Here is a 24,039-nt window from a genome sequence, read left to right as displayed (position 1 = left end):
CCCAGCTTCGATACAGACATGATTACGTCGCAGTAAGCTCTGTTGTATCGGGTATAATATATGAATATCTTGAAGCCAATCTGACGATGTGGCAGCCAGCTATAATTCGTACCAGGAGGTCCTCTTCATTCTTTACAGACGTCTCGTTAGCAAGGCTTTTTACAGGACCCCACAACAAAAAATGAAATGGAGTCAGTTCAGGTGAACGAGGTGGCCAAGAAACAGGACCTCCTCTTCCAATCCACTTTTCAGGGAACGTGTGATTAAGGTATTCACGAGCTACATATGAAAAATTAACTGATTACCATCCTATTGAACGTCAAGTGGGACATGTTTCAATAATTCAGGGGGAAGGTTTTTTTCTCTCAGAAACACAGTGTGCACTGCTGCAGTTAAGTTAATTATGCCCCCCTTCCCATCACATGTTCTTTTTTTTTTTAGTAGGTTATTTTACGACGCTTTATCAACATCTTCGGTTATTTAGCGTCTGAATGAGATGAAGGTGATAATGCCGGTGAAATGAGTCCGGGGTCCAGCACCGAAAGTTACCCAGCATTTGCTCATATTGGTTTGAGGGAAAACCCCGGAAAAAACCTCAACTAGGTAACTTGCCCCGACCTGGAATCGAACCCGGGCCACCTGGTTTCGCGGCCAGAGCGCTGACCGTTATTCCACAGGTGTGGACCACATGTTCTTACTTGATGACTACTCACAACTGCAGAGTAGGATTGGCATCGACCAATAGGCTTCGTGATTGTTCCGACCATATGGGGGTTTAACTCTTACTATGCAAGTTGTGTCCTCGTAGAAATTCCTTAGTTTGCCGCATTGGTTCGGAGTATGTAGCTGTGTTCCGATGGGAATTGTGGAAAGAAATTGGTCATGTGTTGCCAATCTGACAATTTTAAATAGATATTATGAATGCCCATTATTTACAAGATTTATCAGTTTATAACGAAGTATTATTATTGAACTATAAAATCGACTTTTTGTACAGGCAATTTACAATTTCAGTCGGAAACATAATAGCTATATTAGCCACATTCATTCATTGATTACATGTTTTAAAATCTGTTACGTTTTCATATTAAAGACATAGTCTGTTGATGTGAACAGATCGGTTAGTAGAGGAATGTGTTGTCATTGGTTTTCAGCTTAACGTTCAACAATTATATTCATATCCATAATCCATAATGTCAAGCCAGAAACCATGTTGTGATTAAACATGTCATTTAAACTGATAAATAGGGCCAGGAAGTTCATGCATTTGCCTATATTTTTCCATTGGCTGTAATTAATTGGTGATTAATTATCTTCACGAATCATCATCATTTAAGCTTATCAAACCAAATTTTATGTTCCATATTTACATATTTTGGCTTTTATAAATGAATAATATTTCATGATATTTGTATTATTGTGGTATATTTTCGCATTTAAGCCCATAAATGCTGATTTTATGTTGCATAAAAATGTATACTTTGAATTTTTTTAAAAGAAAAACAACATATTCCATTTTTACAAACTGATATTGAGTGAAATTATTATAATTATTTTTACCAGAAAAGTATTTAAAGTTTCGCGGCACTTCTAGCGAATGTCACTCTCAACAATAAATGTAAACTTCGGAATATGTATGATAAGTCTTTCTTGTGTTAAATTTTAACGTACCTTGTTAACATGTTTCGACCTATTTTGGGTCATCTTCAGAACTGGTCGTTGTTGGTGTTGGCGCCTCTTGTTTTCTGTGTGGGTGCGTTCGTAGTGTAGAGTCAAAGAGTGTATGTGTTTTGAAATTGGTTGTGTGTTCAGAATATCGTTGGGGTGTGTTTTCGTGTGTCTGTATAGTTCATATTGTTCTAATGTGTTGAATTTCTGGCTTTTTGGTTGGATGTGCAGTATTTCCATGTCTGTGTTGATGTCTCTGTAGATGTGGTTGGCATTTGTGATGTGTTCTGCATATGTGGAGGTGTTTTGTAATTTTGTTATGGCTGTGATGTGTTCTTTGTAACGTGTTTGAAATGATCTGCCTGTCTGTCCTATGTAGAAGTTGTTGCAGGTGTTACATTTGAGTTTGTATACGCCTGTGTAGTTGTATTTGTTTGTTTGTGTTGTTTGTGTGTTGAGATGGTTTTGTAGAGTGTTATTTGTTCTGTATGCGATGTTGTAATTTAATCAAGATGTGTAATAAACGTAAGTTTAATCTCATTTAGTTTGATCTGTAATGTTATTTCATTTATTATTATTATTATTATTATTATTATTATTATTATTATTACTATTATTATTATTATTATTATTATTAATTTTATATTATTCCTGTAATTCTGCTATTTTTATATTTGCTATTGTTCTATGGCCTTAACTCTTCTAGTAGAAATAAATCTACTAAATAAAGAAATGAATAAATAAATAAATAAATAAATAAATAAATAAATAAAATGTGGATCACTAGGATATCTTAGAGAAGGGTGACTAGTTTCTTTCCCCTTCCATTGCATACATCGCCGACTAGTTACATATTACACTAGTCAGACTTCAGATGCGTACAAACAATTGTTCTTCCTATGACATATCGTCAAGTGAGATGTACAGCCTGATAATAAATAGCCATTATTATTATTATTATTATTATTATTATTATTATTATTATTATTATTATTATTATTATTAGGCCTATTATTATTATTATTATTATTATTACATACTTACTTACTTACTGGCTTTTAAGGAACCCGGAGGTTCATTGCCGCCCTCACATAAGCCCGCCATTGGTCCCTATCCTGAGCAAGATTAATCCAGTGTCTATCATCATATCCCACCTCCCTCAAATCCATTTTAATATTATCTTCCCATCTACGTCTCGGCCTCCCCAAAGGTCTTTTTCCCTCCGGCCTCCCAACTAACACTATATGCATTTCTGGATTCGCCCATACGTGCTACATGCCCTGCCCATCTCAAACGTCTGGATTTAATGTTCCTAATTATGTCAGGTGAGGAATACAATGCGTGCAGTTCTGTGTTGTGTAACTTTCTCCACTCTCCTGTAAGTTCATCCCTCTTAGCCCCAAATATTTTCCTAAGCACCTTATTCTCAAACACCCTTAACCTATGTTCCTCTCTCAGAGTGAGAGTCCAAGTTTCACAACCATAAAGAACAACCGGTAATATAACTGTTTTATAAATTCTAACTTTAAGACTTTTTGACAGCAGACTGGATGATAAAAGTTTCTCAACCGAATAATAACAGGCATTTCCCATATTTATTCTGTATTTAATTTCTTCCCGAGTATCATTTATATTTGTTACTGTTGCTTCCAGATGTTTGAATTTCTCCACTTCTTCAAAAGATAAATTTCCAATTTTTATATTTCCATTTCGTACAATATTCTCGTCACGAGACATAATTATATACTTTGTCTTTTCGGGATTTACTCCCAAACCTATCCCTTTACTTGCTTCCAGTAAAATTTCCGTGTTTTCCCTAAACGCTTGTGGATTTTCTCCTAACATATTCACGTCATCCGCATAGACAAGAAGCTGATGTAACTCGTTCAATTCCAAACCCTTCTGTTATCTTGGACTTTCCTAATTGCATACTCTAGAGCAAAGTTAAAAAGTGAAGGTGATAGTGCATCTCCTTGCTTCAGCCCACAGTGAATTGGAAACGCATGTGACAGAAACTGACCTATACGAACTCTGCTGTACGTTTCACTGAGACACATTTTAATTAATCGAATTAGTTTCTTGGGAATACCAAATTCAATAAGAATATCATATAAAACTTCTCTTTTAACAGAGTCATTATATTATTATTATTATTATTATTATTATTATTATTATTATTATTATTATTATTATTGGTATTTTGTTATTTTTTTATTTTTAGTCGGTTATTTTACGACGCTTTATCAATATCTTAGGTTATTTAGCGTCTGAATGAGATGAAGGTGATAATGCCGGTGAAATGAGTCCGGGATCCAACACCGAAAGTTACCCAGCATTTACTCATATTGGGTTGAGGGTAAACCCCGGAAAAAACCTCAACCAAGTAACTTGTCCCGACCGGGAATCGAACCCGGGCCACCTGGTTTCGTGGCTAGACTCGCTAACCGTTACTCCACAGGTGTGGACATTTTGTTATCATTAAAGTCTGTGTGATGAATATTGTCTCACTGTGAAAAGAGAGAGAAAGGAGATATGTCTTACTTCGTCTGTGTTGTTATAAGGATGGGGGAGTGGAGCGAAGCCGTCCATCCATCCAGTGGCGGAAGGGACCAGTTGATACATTCTGTAGCGCAAAATAAAATTACAAAATATCTCTCTTCGTACTGTGTAGTTCCGTCACTGAGCTTGTCTTTCAAGAAATTGAGTTCCGGCAGCCTGTACAATAACAAGGTTTTGAAAGGAATCCTGAAAATTTACAACCCTCCTATAATCTCCACCCTCATTTGAAGGGACTTGGTTTTATTGCTACTGAGACAAGATAAACCCTACCGGGTATATTACCATCATATTGTCATATAAGAGATTGTAACATCGACATCGTTTAAGAAGAGTGGCTTCAAGGCTGTGATAGATCGTGAGTTCGAATCCAGGATAGAGCTATTACCTGATCGGGTTTCTTTTCTAGGTTTTTTCGAGCTTTGAGGCCATTTCGGGTAATCACATGCCGAGTTCTCGAACTCATTTCGCCAAAATTAATAACACTATCACCAATTCCACCAACGTTAGATAATCTAGTAGTTCAGACATCATTGTTAAATAACGAAAAAAAAAAAATAGATCCAATGTTACAACAACTGCATTGAAGTTATTTCATCTGAAACCTTTAAAAGGATTAAAAAAAATTCCTCATGAAATTTTGCATCTGCGAAGAAAAGAAAAGAAAACAAACGCGTTCTGTGGGAAGCTTGAGCGTCCCACCTCTGGGTTCTCACACTCTTGAGAAAATTTGCTAAATATGCGCATCTGGTTAGTGTTGCTTGGGATTCCATGTGTCGGGCTGCCGTCGTCTGGTGCTTGTCATGGCTGTGGTGTCTTAATGGCCTCTGCACATTCTTTTCTTAGAAGCAGCCGCCCTCCTCCACGCGTGCAGAGACCTTCGCATTGTGTCACTTAACTTCTCTTGACCGGACGCAATTGAGCTGGAAGAAAGTGTGCTTCCCAGTATTTGGCCTCCTTACATCGCTCCGAGATCAGAGTGAGAAGGAGAAGCTTTAATTGAGACTTGGACTGTTTGTTTACCAGCTAACTTACAAAACACAAACATGTTGTTTTAATTTGACTGGTTGCAATTACAGAGTGATTTATATAGAACTGACACATTTATTTCATTAATTGTTTCAAAACGAATTGTGCTAGCGACAACTTATTATACCTAAAATTCAGAGGAATTTTGGGAGATTATTTACCTCTATAGCAAATGCTGAAATGTCCTCCATCCTGCATAAGGCACAACTCAACACGTCGTTCCATGTTACTGGCCACTCGTTGGAGGACTCTGTTGTCACTAGCTTGAATCTCCTGTGTGATGTGCTTCAGATCGTCCAATGCCTGGGGACGTGTGGCCTAAACCCTGTCTTTTAAGTAACCCCATAGAAAGAAGTCCGGTGTTGTCAAATCCGGAGATCTCGGTGGCCACAGGTTCCTGGAAATTATTCGGTCGTCACATAACCGGATAAATGGAACCATGCTTCATCTGTGAACCATGTGATGGACAATATGGCAGGATTTTGCACAATGAACGTCTGAAACCAACGACAATAATTCAATCTTTCATCCTTATCTGATTCCTGTAGCTGATGAACAACCGTAACCCTATATGGCTTTAGGCTCTCTGACACATTGAGTAGGTGTACCCTGTCTCCTGCGACAAAAATCTTAATGATTTTTTGGGTGACTGCTCCAGTCGTGCTCTTATGTCAACAACAACCGTGGGAAGCCTAGATGAACGATGCTTGCCCTTTTCACTCACCAGAGATCCAGTTGTTTCCAATTTGTTTACCAGTCCCAGTATTGTGTTTCTTTTGGGAGGATTGCGAACACCAAATTCTCTCTGGTATGCCCTTTGAGTAGATGTAATTGAATTCGTAATCCAGTGTTGCTTCACAAGGAAGAGTCGTTGATTTAATGTGTACTGCATTTTCACGTTGACACAAAATGTCGAAAACAGCTGCCAACAATAGGAATGAAACATAAACATCTGCGCATCTAGTGACAAGGAATCGAAACTCCAGAACATTCTGCTTAATGTGGTGCTAAAATTGGGTCATTGAATGAATTTCCAACGGAATAGTTAAAGAAAGAAATGTGTCAGTTCCATATAAATCACTCTGTATAAAATGTAAGATAGTATCCGATCCGTAAAGGCTCGTCTCCACTATTAAACATTTAACAACAACATGTTAAATATAACATGTTGAATTTAACATGTCCACACCTATAGAGTAACGGTCAGCGCGTCTGCCGCGAAACCAGGTGGCCCGGGTTCGAAACCCAGTCGGGGCAAGTTACCTGGTTGAGGTTTTTTCGGGGTTTTCCCTCAACCCAATACGGACAAATGCTAAACTTTCGGTGCTGGACCCCGGACTCATTTCACCGGCATTATCACCTTCATATCATTCAGACGCTAAATAACCTAGATGTTGATACAGCATTGTAAAATAACCCAATAAAATAAAATAAAAATAAAAAAAATTAACATGTATATGGACATTTCAAGTCTCAATTGACTTAAGATGTTAACTCAATATGTTGAAGTTAACCCTTCTAACATGTTGGCGTGTTTCCCAGCAGCAATGGAACACATGTGAAGTCAATTCATTTGCTCGTGGAGTGTCGGTACAGTTCGGCAATGTTCGTACAGTTTCCATAGAGCGTATTCCGAATCTCAGCGCTGAGCCATCTGATGGCATCACGTTGTTCCGAATTTCAACGATGACTTCACTGATGCTCCACCGGTGTCGCACCGGTTCCATCAGCTTGCAGAGGTGGTGGTAGTTTCCATCAGGCGCCATCAGTAAATCTGATTGGTTCTTGTATAGGGCGGGAATTAGCAGACGAATGACATCGTGCACTGTTGTGTCATGGCGATGTGTTCTGCTTTGGTTCTGCTGTATTGTTTGTAATGAGCACAACGCAAAAACAATATGTTAATCCTTATGAGCGAACATGTCAACGGACCAGTTATTATTACCGGTTCAAGAAATAAATTGTTTATACTCTCTTTTCTTTGAACTAGATGACAGTACGGAAATTTCGCAAAATATTTCTAGCGTAGCACAGACAACAACTTGTGCAGTCGCCATGACAGGCATCGAACCTACCAGCAGTTTTGTTCCTATTTCGCTGCAGCGTGACGTCATTGATATCCACCGGTCCGGTGAGATTCGGAATACGCTGATAGCAACAACTAACTTCCGATTTTGTGGCACGTATCTTGATCATTTTTATACTATCATGGGTCCTTGGTGTTGGTTGTAAGTAGTTCGAAGTAATGGAATGGACGAAAGAAAATACGTTAGAATAAAATTAATGCACTGATGGAAAGGCCTTGTTTGTGGGATGTGTCTGCAAAAGAGTACACGAGCAAAACTAAGAAGGCCGACTGTTGTAGAAAACTGTAATTATTATTTAACTGTTCTCTAGAATATAATAGAGAGTTTTCGCACTCTCGTCGTACGCTAAACGTTAATGCTATGTTGACGTCAGTAATGGTCGTATTTGGTGATGTATGTTAACGTTCGTAAAACTTCGGAAAGGATAATTATAAGATATGACCCGCTCCTTTAATATCGATCATGTCGTAGGTCCTATGATAGTCAATCATTCGCACTGTAATTTTTTTAATTGAGATGAAATGGCTGCTCTTAAATTGTGTCTTTCTTTGATGTAACAGGAAGTATTTTTCGAGCACTATATTAAAATCGTGTTCTGACATTCTCAGCAAATTTTGAATCCAAATCGACCTTCAACTTTAAGCTCGTTTAGAATGTCTTCTGCACAGTGTCTTTTACTAAGATATTTCCACACCCACATTCTCATTTTCTTTCTTCTCAAGGCCTTGTAACGAGCAATAGAGGCAATTACAAAAGTCATATCATCATCTGAGTCCATTGTCCAAGGTTTGAAAATAAGACACTACCTACATTAAAATCTCGTGGATTGTTTATGGTGGACTACGCAAAGAAAGTCAAGTTTAACATGTTTAACAGTGTGGACAAAGTGTTAAATGAAATTAGCATTAACATGTTCAATCAACATGTTGGAATGTTAACAGTAAACAATTTAACATTTAACATGTTGTTGTTAAATGTTTAATAGTGGAGACGAGCCTTAAGATATCTTCTTCTGCCCCGACCTCTTCTACTATTCACCATTCCTTCAGTGCATCCTTCAGTAGGCAGTTTCTTCTCAACCAATGACCCAGCCAATTCCTTTTTCTCTTCCTCATCACTTTCAGCATCATTCTTTCTTCACCCACTCTTTCGAATACAGCTTCGTTTCTTATTCTGTCTGTCCATTTCACACGTTCCAATCTTCTCCATATTCACATTTCAAATGCCTCTATTCGCTTACCTTAATTTAGTCGTAATTTCCAATGTTTCTGCCCCATACAATGCCATACTCCACATAAAGTACTTCATTAGTCTCCTCGTCCACACCTGTGGAGTAACGGTCAGCGCGTCTGGCCGCAAAATCAGGTGGCCTGGGTTCGAATCCCGGTCGGGGCAAGTTACCTGGTTGAGGTTTTTTCCGGGGTTTTCCCTCAACCACATATGAGCAAATGCTGGGTAACTTTCGGTGCTGGACCCCGGACTCGTTTCACCGGCATTATCACCTTCATTTCATTCAGACGCTAAATAACCTAGATGTTGATACAGCGTCGTAAAATAACCCAATAAAATAAAAAAAAAATTCACTAGTCTCTTCCTTGGTTCTTTTTCCGGGCAAATCGCAATATAGCGAACGTAGAAGCTCCGCCCACGACCCCTTCCACTTTTCCCCTACTAGCTCATCAGACACTCTACGTGATAGGCGAGTGTTGTGTCGAATGAACATTTCATGTGGCTGGGGATAACTTCCCCTACTGGCGTTCGCTTTATTGCGATTTATCCCTTTTTCTAAATGTCCGCATAAGATGCCCCTTTCTCATTATGAGTTCTTTTTAATTTGATACCTCATTTTGTCGGCATTAGAGAACGTACCGTGAAGCTGTTCCTTATCATATAATGTTTACTACCCACACATTGCATTTGAAGAACTATCGTAGTTCGTTGGCATTTGTTTCTACTTGAAATTGTGAATACTCCGGCATAAAAAAGCTACAGAGTTGTCCTAGACGCTACACTTTCACCTAACGATGCGCCGATGTATGACATTTCAGAATTTGCTATACTCTCTTCCTTAAACTCGAAAAGTCTGCGGAATGAAGCTGACGCCGTTTGTTGTTTTCCGTGTAGTGTAATACTCCCCTCCAAGGGACAATATTGACATTCCAGAGCACTCAGGAAAGGGAAACTTTTCTTCTCGGTTGGCTCGTTCGTTTCCGCAAGTCTAATTCCCATCCAATTGTTGATATTAGCGTGGGTTGTTTAATCTTTTATCCAACTTTGCAATAACAGAAAATTTGATTCTAGTATATAACGATAGACTTTATACAAAGAGAGAGAGAAAGAGAACAACGATGATAGAATAATTTTTGTTTAATTACTGATGCTGATATAGTTTAAATCACATTATGTACGCCTTTCATACTTAATTGATTATCATCTTTCTTTGAATTTCCTTGTTGAGGTTTTTCAGGGTTTTTCCTCAACCGTAAGGCAAATGCCAGGAAATTCGAGCCACAACATCCCACAATATCACCGGCCTCATTCATCACCGAAATCATATTCATAACAAATCAGTAATAGGCTACATATTATAGTCGCCATCTAGTTCACAACAATAGAACCAGTCTCAAAAATAATACACAGGCCTTCGGATTTCACCCAAAAGATTAACTCGTGATATGACCAAAGATGTTAAAGCGAGTATAAACAACAGCGAGAAAAAAAAATATATTAATAGAGATTAAAATGATCATTGTTGAATTAATAAAGAATCATAAAGAAACATAAAATGCCAAAATTTACAGATTATATAATGCAATAAATTAAATCATTTATTATTGTCACTATTGTAGCCTACACTAAACGGATCGAAATCACAACCATGCATATTGGCATTTTGTATGTATCTAGAGACCGGAGAAAGAAATTTAGAAAATAATAATAATAATAATAATAATAATAATAATAATAATAATAATAATAATAATAATAATAATAATCATCATCATCATCATCATCGTCCTTGCAGGTATTAGGCGTAGTGGCCTGTTACTGTCTCCGTCCATCTTTTCAGGGGGCGTCCCAAAGATCGCCTTCCATGTGGTATATAGCGAAGAATTTGTCTTGGGAGTCTGGAACGGTCCATCCTATTGACATGGTTAAGCCATTTTTGTCTAATAGTGGTTAAGATGTTCAAAAATAGGTGTAATTTCCAATTCTTTTGTAATTAGTTAATTCCTTTTGTGGTCAAGCAAGCTGTAGCCGGCAGTCCTCCTTTGAAATCTCATTTCCGCAGATGTTAGGCGTTGAACATCTGAGTTTCGGACAGTCCAGGCCTCACTACCATACATGAGGACAGTCTTGCTAGAACTTTTTATGCTTTTAACCTGGTATGTTTTTGGGTTTTCGTGGTTGTGAAAATCTGGTTGATGGCTCTTAAGGCTCCATTAAAATGTTGAATATTTTCAGATATATCAGTAACAGGTAAATATGTCACTATCCCTTGCAACCCAATAATAATAATAATAATAATAATAATAATAATAATAATAATAGTAATAGTAATAGTAATAATAATAATAATAATAATAATAATAATAATGTATTTATTTAGTATTAATATTTGTGTGCTGAACAACAGCCAGAGGCCAATTATTATAGTTCAGCACAGTACACAAACAGAAGATACAAAGGTACAAAAACAAATTAATAATATCTTAAATAAACAAAAACATACATAAATAAAATTGAGAACAAGTACAGTAAATACTAATAATCAAAACGAAACTATACCTTAAAAGGATGTAAATTGTGCCCATGCAAATTGGCATATTTTATGCATCTACAGACTGGAGAAAGTGATTTTGAATTTCTGTTATAAAATTTTTTTTGAAATCTTAAACCTTTTTGTAGGAATATTGTTTATGATATACTCACAATCAATATAACCCTTGATAACTTTGCAAAAAAATTGATAATCAAGGTTTTGACGTCTAGAATAAAGGCTACAACAATTAAAATATTTACAGGTAATCTCATAGTTCAAGTCAGAGGAAATGGGTATAAATCGAAAAGCACATAAGGAAATAAATTTTCTTTGAATATTTTCCAATTTAACCGAATCAGTTGAAGTAATGGAATTCCAGGCTACAGATGCATATTCAAGTTTAGATCGAACCAAAGTAAAGCATAGAATTAATAGTGACTCTGGAGTAGAAAAAGAATAAGTTATAGACCTTATTAAACCAAGCATTCTTACTGAATGATTATAAATATATTGAACATGATCATGAAAGTATAATTTAGAGAATAATTAAATATTATGGCAGTGGTTTTTCGTGAGTACTAAATGATAAAAGTTTTTGTTTAATTAATTTTCATTCCATAGTAATAGCAGTGTTACAAAACTCTCAACTTTGGTAAATAATAGGTAGACCTATTCATAATAATATCTTTTTTAAAATTGTCAGTTTGACAGCATTTATGTGTGTGCTCCCCTAGCTTTCCAAACGCATGGTAGGGATTTCACTCGGATATACTCGTACATTCGAAGCCCGATCTGAGCGAAAATGTCGAGATTGAGGAAATAATGTGTCCATCGGTTATGGCACGGTTGTTTTATTAACACGAACCGGATCCCTACTCTACAAACCCCTGTTGTAACTAGAGAACACTGTCACACATTTTTGCACAGTTTTAGATTGATCACAATGTGACATGTGCTCGGGAATTATGGTTCGTACACGCTTTTTTTGATTCCTAAACAAAATTCGGTCCTTGTGATTTCCCACTACAAATGTCTCATTACTTGTAAAGAATTACATCAATCTCTATTTCACAAGGCATTTGAGGTTCCTGGCAGTGGCAGAGGAGATCTCTAGCAAGATTAATTCTTTTCTAATGGACTTCATTCACTGCTTTGACTCGTACATTCCCTTTGTGACTGCATGGCAGTCTGGCTCTCTGGCGTCCGCACACCGACTGTTCCTAAACTTGTGCCCGCAGAGCCATGGAGAAGCTGATTATGTGACCACATCTATGTCTGCATAAACCACTTTGCAGTATGACGCAGCGCTGTGCCGTTTACGTCCACCATCATCCGGCTCGTTATGGGCGTCATACTGCGTCGGCTGCGATTATGTCTAGCATGTACATGCCCTGAACGTCCATAAAAGTGCGTGTGCGTGTTGTTTACGATATAAGTTATAATATTCCAATAAAGTGTTGTAATATGCTAGAAGCTTAGTATCGTACCATACAATCAATTTTTCAAAATTTGTTTTACCTATATGTCTATTAATTTACACTATGTTGTGTGTAGTAAAAAAACCTTCTGTGAATTAAAAAAATAAACACACATTACCTACACTCCGTTTCTGGAATCTGTTAAGTTACGCTGGATTTACAATGAAGCGACATCCGCGACACGCGACGCGACATCGCAGTATTGCGTCGCGAACTGGTGTTCACAATTCCGCGACTTGAATCGCTGGTTCGTATTGATTAGGGAACTTAAAATGAAACGATGCCTGCCTTCTCTATTTTTGGAGTAGAAGAAATCAACATATCATAACTAGGCTATATGTGTATGACATCTTTGCAATTTGTTGATCTCCTGCATATGAGCCTTTCAGAGCAAAAGTGATGTAAGTCAAAAATGGGTAATGAGGGTTAAAGTAAACATTCTGTAAAATACAGCGCAAAGTAGCAATTAATATTCAATTTATTTAAACTATTAGTAATCAGTGGATAGCAAGAAAGACATATTAATTGCTAATTTGCGCTGTATTTTACAGAATTTTTACTTTAAACCTCATTACCCAATTTTGACTTACACCAATTTTGCTCTGAACGGCTCATATCATTGGCTCTCATATAGGCTACAAAAACGTCCAATGCTGGAGGCATCCAGCAGAGCTTCTAAGCGTAACTTTGAGGTTAGGTTTCCCTAATAGTTGGTATCTCTCTTTAAAATCTTTGTTGCAGAGAATTTCCTACGTTCTTTTCTTATGATTTTCGTATTGTAACTTCCACGATGTCCATTATAGTTTTAGAAACAAGTCCTGTAATCTGGGACAAAATTGAAAAGCACCTCATTAAGTGGAAATTCTCTGAGGACAATTTCACGAAGGTGGAAGAAGGTTATTGGAAAAAATTAAATTTTCCGAACTTAATAGGAGCCATGGCTGGAAAGCATTGTGCATTTCAAGTAAACAAACCGTAATATAAAGAGTGAACCGTAAATAATGCCATTAATTTGAGAGTTATTCTTTGAGATATTTTAAACAAAAAAAAAATTAATACAATTATTGTTTTCCTTTTTGCTTCCTTTTCGAGATAAAAGCTGTTTTGTATGAAACATTTCTTACCGTGGATTGAGAAAACCATTGATTTAATTTCCAATATGTCCAGTCAGTTTAGGAGAGCGCTGTATTATGATAATAAATACACAGAAATTTGATCCTAACAAATGTAACGTTTTAAAATTCCTTTTCAGAATGAAAATGTACATTTGTTCATATGAAATTTCTGCATATTTAACCGACAAAGACTAATTTTTTTTTGTCATAATACACTGCTCTCTTAAATTGACTAAGCATGTTGGGAATTAAGTTAATTCAACGGCTTTCCCAAAATATGCTATGAAATGTTTCACATAACATATTTTTTTTCTCGAAAATGAAGCAAAAAAAAAAAAAAGGGCAAATTTGTATTAAACTTGTTGTTTGAAATATCTCAAAGAATAACCTCTTGAAATTAATGACATTACTCACGGTTCACTCTGTATAATTCAGGGTATCCTTTAACCAATTCTATCAACATCTCATCTGAAAAAATATTCAATTTTGTTGCAGACGACGCCATCATAAACAAAACACATACTCATTTCTGTAACGTCGCACGATAAAAGTTACTGTAACTCAATTTCAACTTTCTTCGCGTTGCGATCTGCGTCGTGACGTCATGGAATTCTGATTTCCTATTGGGCCATAATTTATGTAATGTTGCGTCGCTGTGTCGACGTATTTGAGTGGGGCGGATGAGAAGCTAATGGGCGGAGTCTATCAGTGCAGGAATGTGTTGCGGGCTGCGTCTGCTCGCGGCCGCTAAGGGGTAAGATGCGCGCTGCAGAAAGTGACAGGTAGTGTGTCATTTTACACACTCGTCTTCAAGTAATGCATTCCTCCAGAGCAGTCATTGGACTGGCCCCCTCCACTCACCACTTGCGTAAAGGACTCGTTTCGTCCCCTATACTCTACAGATTCCAGAAACGAAGTATAGTTCAGCAATTTTCAATCGGTGTCCCGCGAGAAAATGAAAACTGTAAAGTTTGTCGTAATAAAAATTTCAAAAATAAAATAAAAGTGAAAAGATGGTAAAAAAAAGTGAGTCCACAAGGGTCAACTTTCAACGAACGCTGCACAAGTCAACATTCAGTAAACACAGCGATCGGCAGAGAAGAGAATGACTTGACGCACAGCTGAAATTGCCAGATCAGTAAAGTTAGAATATCGTACCAGCCTTAAAAAAATATCGTATTTTCTTGTCTTTATGACAAAAATCGTACCTTGACAAAAGATGTAATAATATTATATGTTTTGATATTTCGATGACTGAGAACCAGAATGTTCTAAGTACAACTTTTTGTAAGAAAGAAATCTGTGTTGCATTGTGTTCCAGTTCTAGTCTGCATGTTTTAATCGAACAAAATTGTAAATATTCCTCTCCATAAGGTTGCTATGAAGCTATTCCAAATTGTTTCGTGAAGCTTTGAATGTCACGAGCTTAAAATAGCTCTCCTGAAAAAAAAAAAAAAAAAAAAAAAAAAAAAGTAAATGGACTTGGAACAATCTGGTTCTGAGCCATCGATTTCTTAAATAATAAATTAAGAAAACATACATAATACCATAATAGCACACTAATATTGGATTGTAATAATTTTATAGACCTATCATTAAATTTTACATGTCTATAATAAAATTAAAAAATAATATATAAAAAAGTATGTGAATAAATAATAAGTATTTTGTTTCTCTTCTCGACATTTTTTGCCCCACGTGCCCTTTCACCATTAATCAGTCCTCCCATGTTGTTTAAAAATAATGCATATAAAATTGAAAATATTTTGTGCGAGATCGTGCGTATTTGCTTGTTTTCCGCACAGAACCAATACGCGGTAAGTGTGAAATACCACATTCAGTATTCCCAACGTAACATACATAACAATTTCCCTCTTCTTACCGCTTAAGCGCGACATTCATTTTACTGCTTTAGGCTTTTAACATATTTTTAGAGACGTTTAACATAGTAATAATTATAAATTGGAAACTTACCACTGCAATTTCATCTAAATTGCACTGTTAATTATTATTATTTTTAAATATTTGCAAAAATTAAGTAAAGTCTACTACTCCACGAAAGCTATTGTATTCCTGATACAAATAACATTAAGGAAGCCGTGAAAAAATCAACAAGACTCCAGATGCCGATGTTATTACTGCAATATGTTATATAAATAATATTGTTAAAATATTAAAATGAAAAATAAATCATTACATAACCTTACCGTTTGTTTTAAGTTCGCATTTATAGACTGGGGGAAAAAAGACACGTATATTACGGCCTGCTGGAGTAGGCCTATAGATATTTTTGTTTTCTAAAGTTTCCGTCATTAAACAGAAACCAAGATGGAGATTTCATTGCAACTAATTACAAATTCGTCTTTCAGGTATGTAATAAACGATCTTCGCACAAAATAATGTACGATACACGAGCGGTATGTTTGTTTTCATGTTCTCGGAAATTAAAAAAGCTCAACTATGTTTCGTTTTTTCAATCTTTTTCTCGAACATGAAAACGTCAGCATACCGCTCTTGTAACGTATATTACTATTATTTTAATATTAATAGGCACTTAGAGTCCTACATACATCTCACTTATTTGTATTTTATAGCCTACTCCTTTAGTGTACCACATGTTCAAAAAGCTTTAAAAACGCTGATCTAGTTACCTGTGCTCTGCGATGGCTGTGTGGTCAGATCTTTAACCTGTCTCTCGCAGGCAGTCCGGCTTCGAGACCCAGTCAAGCCTGTGATTTTTCATTGAAAAATCCATAGTTGCAATTGGGGTTTTTCTCAGAGTTCTATCCTTTCTCCATATTAGGAATCTGCATCATTTCGCCAACGTTTTCTCCATTTCGTCATCGTTCTATAGCATTCCCCGAACGTAGACTTTTTACGCCCCATCCACCAAAAAAAAAAAAAAAAAAAAAGGGAAGAAGACATTGAGAAATCAGTGATGCATGATAAGTCTGAAGTGTATGTGGAATAAAAAAATTAATCAGGACCTTGTTATGTAGAGTTGCGAGTGATTTCATTAAACAGTGGACATCTTTCAGACATTTCTTTACGCGTTTTTCTTAAGATTCATCACTCAGATGTGGTCATAAAAATTACAGTTTGTAATCACGCATTCTTATGAAAATTTTGTATTCCTTTCTCCTTCCTACATAAGTAATAAACACCTGCAACAATTTTAGCATTTTAATTAACATTTCGAAAGGAGCACACACAAAGTTTCTTATTCAGCACCGCATTTTTTTAACCAGCAACATTTAATTAGTAAAAGCGTAATTCTACAATTTTGTTTGCCCTAAACATGAACAGTCTTACTAATAAACCGTGTATAGTTTTTATACTAGACTTATGCAGAGTTGAGACAGAAAACTTTACTAATCAACCATGCAGAAGCGATGGACGTATAAACAGCCTGTAACTATACAATGGGAATTGCTTTGCAGTAGTTATATACACGAAACCCCTTGTTTAATCGTTGTATATAGAGAAAAAATGGCCGCCCCTCTAACAGCTGTTCGTATCGACTGTCATTTTATGATGATGGTTGCCTAGTAACCAAAGAAGAAGAAACCAAAGAGCACAGAATACTTAGAATAATATTACTGTAGCTTGTACTCTTTGACCAAAATATAGTATGGTAATCGATTAGAGCCAGTTGCACTATCGATACTTAACACGCCACACTAGAGCGCTCTACCGGATACAATAGAGAACCTCAGATATTCTATTACCTTTCGTAACGAAGTAATGACGAAACTATGACGTAGCTGTGTAACAGTTGTACTGTTATACACGACGTATGTAGTGATTATTAATAAGGAATTTACACACGACGCATAAATGAGCTACTCATTGTATAAGTATAAGACAGTTAAACGTCTTTATATAGAGTTTTTATTAGTAAGACCGGAAATGTGTTTATTTTGATCCTAAAATGCCTTAAGTTTGTAAATCGTGTACGTCGCGCCTGATAATACAATGCCATTTCATCTTGGTCTCAACAATTCGGACATAACTTAAATACAGATAAATCACAGATTATCTTATTTGCGAATAAAAGATTAATCCCTTATATTAATAAGCTGAACCTTCCTCCTGTGAATCTGAATATAGCGATCATTCCATTTAGTTTAACTGTAAAAAATCTGGGAGTTAATTTTGAATCTAATCTTACCTGGGACACGCATATCAAACAACATGCAGGAAAGTATTTTGCACCCTTCACTCATTAAGGGGCTAGGTACAGCTTAAAGCAGTAAAGTTTTTGGAAATATTCAACTTTTTTTTTTCTTCATTACTGCATCTTGTACAATAATGAAAATTGGTAGGTATAAAACACTGTCCTTCTGTTATATGAAAAAAAAAAACATATTTTTACCTTTGAAAAAAAAATTTATATATATATATTTTTTTTTCAAATTCAAAATGTTGGAAGTTCACTGTGCAGTGATGAAGCGTTTCCCTCATAACTCAAAAACTTCTTAAATTTTTCACGTTCTCTCGCTTTTATTTTATTGCTCAAACTCGTGTTTACAATATCATGCTATTTCAACTAAATTCCTTAATAAATAATATTTTTTTTTATTTTGTGAAATAGAAAATACTAATATTTGACCATTTTTAAATGAATTTATTTTTTATCAATCTATCAAAAGTATAGAAGTGATTTTGCATCATATTATAGATATGACATGCATAAATACACACAAACAATTTCATCATTGGATGTTGGATAGTTTTTGAGTTATGTGGGAAACGCCTCATCACTACACAGTGAACTGAATTTTGAAAAAAAAAAAAAGTAAATATTTTTTTTAATCGTAAAAATATTTTTTTTTCCGTATAGCAGAAGGACAATGTTTTATACATACTAATTTTCATTATTGTACAAGATACAGTAATGGAGGAAAAAATGTTGAATATTTCCAAAATTTTACTGGTGTAAGCTGTACTTAACCCTTAAAAAGATTGTACCACTATCCAACTAAATTAAAGCAGACGCTTGTACAGACTCATGTTATGCCTCATTTCGATTATTGTGACGCTTTATTCAGTGATTTCTGGTGGATTTATCCCAGAAACTGCAACGTGTTCATAATGCGTGTGTTCGTTTCATTTGTAATGTCTGCTACTACGATCACATTTCGCCTTCTTTCGATAAATTATTGTGGCTCAGGGTGTAGGAGAGGAGAAAGTTACATTCTTTTCTCCCTCGAACCAAATTTTGCACACCTCTGCTCGCTCTTACTTATTTGTCCGATTCCACAATCTTTCTCGCTATCATAACTTAAATATTCGGTCACAATATGATAACACGCTAGAAATTCCACTCCACACATCATCTCTGTATTGTTCATCTTCTACTGTTGTTACTTCTCGTCATTGGAATTCTCTGCCGCCTGAGGGCTACCGAACTTTAGTTTCTTTTAAATGTAATTTTTTAAAATTATTAGTAGGTTATTTTACGACGCTTTATCAACATCTTAAGTTATTTAGCTTCTGAATGAGATGAAGGTGATAATGCCGGTGAAATGAGTCCGGGGTCCAGCACCGAAAGTTACCCAGAATTTGCTCATATTGGGTTGAGGGAAAATCCCGGAAAAAACCTCAATCAGGTAACTTGCCCCGACCGGGAATCGAACCCGGGCCACCTGCTTTCGCGGCCAGACGCGCTAGCCGTTACTTCACAGGTGTGGACTTTAAATGTAAATTATAAAAATATCTTATGATGAGTTGCCAAACCTAACGCGTTGCAGTGATTTAATGCAATGTATTTCACTGTATTTATTTTTCTTCTTTTTTCTTATTTTTATTTTGTAATCATGTAAATCGTGTTTATTTATGAGGGTGAGTCAATGAATAGAAGGGAGGAAAAGACTAGACGAAAGGAGGAGGAGGAGAAGAAGAAGAATAAGAAGAAGAAGAAGAAACCCTGTCGAGGAGGATAAATGAAGAGTAAATAGGACGAAGGACAAGAGGAAACAAGAAAAGAAAAAGAAGAGAGCTCATGGAGAAGATTAAGATTCAGAATAATTGTCGAGAGAGTCATTAGTGTGATGGGCCCAGCTGAAGGCATGTGACAAAAGACACCGAGGGTCGTTCCCTGACAGATTCGGAGGCATTTATTGTCTAGATCTAGAGAAGCGATTGTGGAGTACATTTTCAGATTACTTTGGTTCCCCCTTGCATTATCATTCAACCATTGCTCCACCACATCATCACTGCGTCTTGGAAGAAATACCGCCATTGTATGATAAACATGTTAAGTATAGCGATTGTCTTATCAAAAGCCTGCTTAATATTTAGCGATACTGGGGTGGGGGGTAAGGGAGGCGCAATTTTTCATGTACGCCGTCATCTGCTGAATGAAGATGCGCGCGAGGTTGCCAAGTCGCGCGCTACCTGCTCGCGTCACATACATAATTCATAGGCCAGGCATTGGAATTGATGCGGGGGGCTTATTTAGCGTCACATTAAGTTTATCCGGGCGCCATCAATATCGCTCGGCTCGAGAATGCTAATACCGGCCGCTTAACTCGAACCCGCGCCAGGCGCGATTACCTTCGTCGAATTGTTGCGGAGTCTACCATTTGTCCTCGAGTACCGCGAGGCAGACGTCCTAACGCCTCCTCTCCAGTTGGCGGGATTAGCGCCAGGTTTCCGATAATGCGCAGCAGTATTCGCGGCAAGCTTGTGGATGTTATTGAATTAAACACATTTCACTTCACCGCCACTTTCTCTTTTTATTGCGCCATATTTGGCTTGTGGCCTAATGGTTACCGTAATTGCTCAGTGATCCGAGAATCATGGGTTAAAATTCGACCGAGAATTCCTTTCGAAAGAAATAAGGCCGAGGATGCCGTATCGTACACTTATCATAAGCAGGAACCGCACTTTGTCCCAGGAGATTCTTGCGTCTAGCAGGCGAAGTGCTTTACTGACTGATCACGCTACTCTTGTTTCGTCAAGTGGAGCAGAACAAAATATGGACCAAGAATAATTTCAAGGAAAAATTGTTCCGGGGCAGGGCATCGAAACCGTGGCCTTTGGCTGAGCGCGCCAACGCTCTACCGACTGAGCTACCCAGGAACTCTACCAGACCAAGGCTCAGTTATTCCCTTTTTATCCACATACGTCAAGTGAGTTGACGAGACGTGAGAGATCCAATATTGAGTGCACACTTGCAGTACTGTGTGACTTGAATTTCTGATTTTCTGTTAGCGAACAGCATGAAACATAGACCACTTTAACAATTACATTAATATTTACAATTTATGTACACTAGAATATGTTTTTTTTTACTACTCATACTATCATAAAGAACGTAGGCCTACATTGATCAAACATTATTTATACTATTCAGCTTATTATACAGTGTTGTGTATTGTACGAGTATGTATGTATTTATTAATATTACAATTGAGCATACACCCGGTGACAGTGATATATTAGTACATTATGCAACGAGCCTATAATGAAGGTAATTAAGAAGTGAGTATGGATATTTATGAAACGAGCGCAAGCGAGTTTCATAATTTTCATACGAGCTTCTTAATTACCATTATAGGCGAGTTTCATACGACTTTTTATTTCTAACTTGATATTATTAATTTTTGAGCAATGTCCCGTATGTTGTGAGATGTGCGCAGACGCGAAAGTATTGATTTTTTCCGAGGAACAGATATCCACATTGACCTTGCTAGGCCATGAGAACCTACTGAGGTAACATTGAAATTAAATTAGACATTGAAAAACGAGATGACAAATTGAATTTATTTGAATATTATTTGCAATTAACGGTAATTATTATAGTAACAGAACATAACCTTCTGCGACAGTATTGAATTTCCAGTCTCCGTGACTTTTCGCTAATTCTCTTTGGACTGCATATCCGAGAATAATCGATACTTGCGGTTTTATAACGGTAGAAAGCTGACCTGTCATTGGCTGAACAGTTGTAACCTGAGTCGTCATTGGCTGAAAGACCTGACCTTTAATGAGTAGGTGTACTTTAATGACATGCATTAAAGGTCTGCTACCAGGTGTATAATTACTACATTTCGGCATGGTCGAGCATAAAATATAATATACAATAATGTTACAATAATTAAAATAATAAAATTATACTAATTAGAGAATAAAAATAAAGGTAAATTTAATTCTAACTATAAATAAATAAATGCAATAAACCGAGGACTATAAATAAATATTATGCTGTAATAACGCCTACTATCAATAAAAGTAAACTTAACTTAAAAGTACTTCTATTAAACCCAACTATTATCAAGTAATTACATATCAACTTAATTACTTACATGACACAACTTAGATGATTACAACACATCTACAATTAAATTTTCAGTCTAATCTTCTCAAGCTTTCCCTAAATGAATTGATTTTGAGATGACCACCCTGAAAGATTGCCGCAGGTAAGCTGTTCCAGTCTAATATTGTACGGTTAACAAAGGAACATTTTGCCACGTCCGTTCTTTGTTTTCTGCATTTAAACTTCCTAATATGATCAGCCCGCCTAAGTATGATGGTTTCACTAATCTAGCACTGATGTCGGTCCATGCTTTGTGTCCTATTTGTGCCTTGAATATTGCGGTCAGTCTGGTTTTTCGTCGCCTTGATTTGAGAAATTCCCACCTTATGTCCTTTACTATCTCTTCGCCATGTCCCTTTCCCATTTGACATATTTTGCTGCCCTGCTTGGGACCTTTTCAATTTAATCGATTAGGTTTTTTCTGCTTGTTCCTCCCAATCCAGTTCGGTACTTAAATATATACCTAGGTAATGCACATTATTTCATTTCATAATACTATAACCTGCTTATTTTGTAAATTGCGTATAACAGTGTAAATAATGTTTTCATCATGTAAGCCTTCATTCTTTATGATAGTGTAATAGTGAAAATAAAGTATTTTAGTGTACATGGTATAGAGGAGTGTCGGAGATAGACTACTTTCAAAAGCAGATTGTCAGAAAGACTGCTTTTTGTCTCTAGAATAATAATTACGATCTTTTTTCAAATATTACGTTGCAAAATATTTATTTTTAATATATAATTTTTCCTTCATTATGTTAATCATTCCTTCGATGGAGATTGTCTTACTTAACACTAAATTGTGCTTGTTTAACTCTTCAGAATTACATGTAACTGAACACATCTACATTTTGCTTTATTATTATTATTATTATTATTATTATTATTATTATTATTATTCCACTGTTGTCTGTCATGATGTTATTTATATTTGATATGTAGCCTATTTTTATACTGGTTGAGTGGAATAGAAGGCCTTATGGCCTGAAATCTGCCGGTACTAATAAAAATAAATCAAATAATTAATTTTTTTTTTTTAGATTTAGATTTTATTTAATAATAACATATACATAAAAACGTTACATTAAAATACCCCGAAAGAGCAAAGCTCGTGTTCGGTGACAATTCCGTTACATAGATACACATACTTTGTAGACAAAATACTTAAGAAAAAAGCTCACATAAAGATGATAATAAAATTATTAAATAATAATACTAGTAATAACTGAGTGAAAAAAGAGACGATGTTTAGATTGATGGATTAATATTAAGTTATTATTAGTAGTATAATTAGTGCAGGTCATGTTGATATAGTAACCAAGATAAAATAGAAAAATACACTTAGGATAGAAATAAACTTGTTTTACAATACATGGTACATAATATATATGCAGGGAAGTCTGTCATATAAATTTTTTAATTCTGGATCTGAAAATTTCATTGCTTAAAGTACTCAATTCTGGATGAAATTTTATTATCGAATTATATAGACGTGGACCATAATTTGTACTGTGTAGTAAAGCAGCAGATGTGAAATATTTAGGTTCAACTAATTTAAGAATTTCATTTCGCCTTGTATTATGAGCATGTGGCTGAGCTACAAATTTCATTCTATTTTTATGATAGAATTTCATTAAAGAGTATTTATAAGTTTGGTCAATTCTAAAAACATTCAATTCGGAATGGATCAAATTTGTTGGATAATTCAGTCGCCTTTTCAAACAAATTTTGATTATACGTTTTTGCAACATAATTAGAGGAACAAATAATTTACATTGTAGGAAACATCATCATAGTATCAATCTTTATCACTACAATTCATTTTTAACAGTCTCTAAGGTGAAGTTTTGAATAATTAAAAGAACGTCAACTCCAGAACAAACAAGTTCCCTTATAAATTTAAATTTCTCGATCATTCATTCATAACGTTCTGCCCAAGAGCAGATCTTTCACTGCAAATCCAACATTTTCCAATCTTTCCTGTTTTCAGGCTTTCTCTTAGTCTCCACATATGATCCAT

General features: G+C 35.9%; 1 protein-coding gene across 3 annotated transcripts in view; it reads left to right on the top strand.

Moving 5' to 3' along the window:
• Nucleotides 1-24,039, top strand: part of LOC138694624 (neural-cadherin-like) — a 1,043,497-nt gene that overhangs the window by 758,181 nt on the left and 261,277 nt on the right. The gene's annotated exons all lie outside the window — the stretch shown is intronic.

This window comes from Periplaneta americana, chromosome 1 (genome assembly GCF_040183065.1).
Source record: "Periplaneta americana isolate PAMFEO1 chromosome 1, P.americana_PAMFEO1_priV1, whole genome shotgun sequence".
NCBI lineage: Eukaryota > Metazoa > Arthropoda > Insecta > Blattodea > Blattidae > Periplaneta > Periplaneta americana.
Note: the sequence above shows the minus strand (reverse complement) of the source record. Positions and strands in the feature narration are given on the sequence as shown.